Source organism: Pygoscelis adeliae, unplaced genomic scaffold, assembly GCF_000699105.1.
Source record: "Pygoscelis adeliae isolate BGI_AS28 unplaced genomic scaffold, ASM69910v1 Scaffold294, whole genome shotgun sequence".
Classification (NCBI taxonomy): domain Eukaryota; kingdom Metazoa; phylum Chordata; class Aves; order Sphenisciformes; family Spheniscidae; genus Pygoscelis; species Pygoscelis adeliae.
The window spans coordinates 1077675-1078919 of record NW_008824722.1 but is presented as its reverse complement, the minus strand read 5'-3'; positions in this window follow the sequence as shown (position 1 = coordinate 1078919).

The window sequence follows — 1245 nt, the reverse complement described above, 5'->3', positions numbered from 1 at the left end:
CGGGGGGAATGCGGGCGGGCTGCGCTGGGGCGAGCCGGAACGGACCCTGCCCGCGCCTGGCCCCAGTGCAGCCCTGTGGGGCGAGGGCAGGCACTGGCCGTACCCGGCTGCTGAGCCTGGGGCTGGGCACCTGCCTGGGTGTTAAGGAGAGAAATGTTTAGGTTACGCCACTAGGAAATTAAACTGGTCCATTTCTGGGATATTTAGATTATGCTAGCGAGAAATAAAAGCCATCCATAAATTACGTTGTTCCTCCAGCCCTCTAATGACATGAGCGATTAGTGTGCAAGCAGAGCCCAGAGCCAGGGCCTCGGGACTGTTCTGGACATGGCCCTCCGTGCGGCAGAGATGGGAGCCCGGTGCCGCTTTGCCCTGAGGAGCGCAGGTACCGTGTCCCCGGCCCCGAATCCCAGCAGCGCGAGAGGCAAGGGGGGCTCGGGGCTGGCTTTCCTTCCTGCCTGCTGTTCCGCAGGGGTGTGCGGGCAGCGGGGCTGCCCCAGCACCAGTTGGGGAGCAGGGGTGGGTGGCCCAGGGCCCCATTTCACCCCACGGGACAAGCCCGTCCCGGCCATGCTGTGTCCTGTGGGCAGGACAGCCTGCGCCGGCACGGGGTCCATACCTGGGCTGTTTGGGATGGGTCAAACCCCCTAGCTGTGTTTTGGAAGGATGAGGGATTCACCTCCGGGGCTGTTGGTCTCCCAAAAGGGCTTGGGAGGCTCACTTTTCATCCCTGCTTTTTCACCCCTGCTTTCTCCTTCCCGTCGTCGTGTTGTGGGGTCTCGAGCAACTGCTTTGCTCCACCCCAAAGGCAGCTGCAGCATTTGCAGTGGGTGAGCAATTGCTATAGAGACCATCTGCAGAGCTTTGGGATCCTCCTGCCTCCCGAGGCATGGCTGATGGATGGGGACTCCCTAAGTCTTAGCACTTTGAGCAGCCCACCCAGTGAGATGAAAACTGTGGGTACGAGTATAGTGGCAGCGCAGCATCTGGCTGAGCTCTCCTCCCTACCTGGAGGGAGGGTGTTTCAGAAGCATCTCTCCCGGTGGCAGTAAGAAGGGAGAGATGGGACCAAGCTGACCCCGCAAACACGCCGAGGGGAGGACGGGTCAGTGGGGTTGGTGGGAGGAGAGTGGGAGCGGGGCTCCGGTCCCTGCCGTGGCGTTAAGCCCAAGAGTCGTGCCCCGCCGATGCGTCTGCCACAGGCGGGTACCCGGGGATGGGCAGATCTAGGGCTGGGCCCGGGGC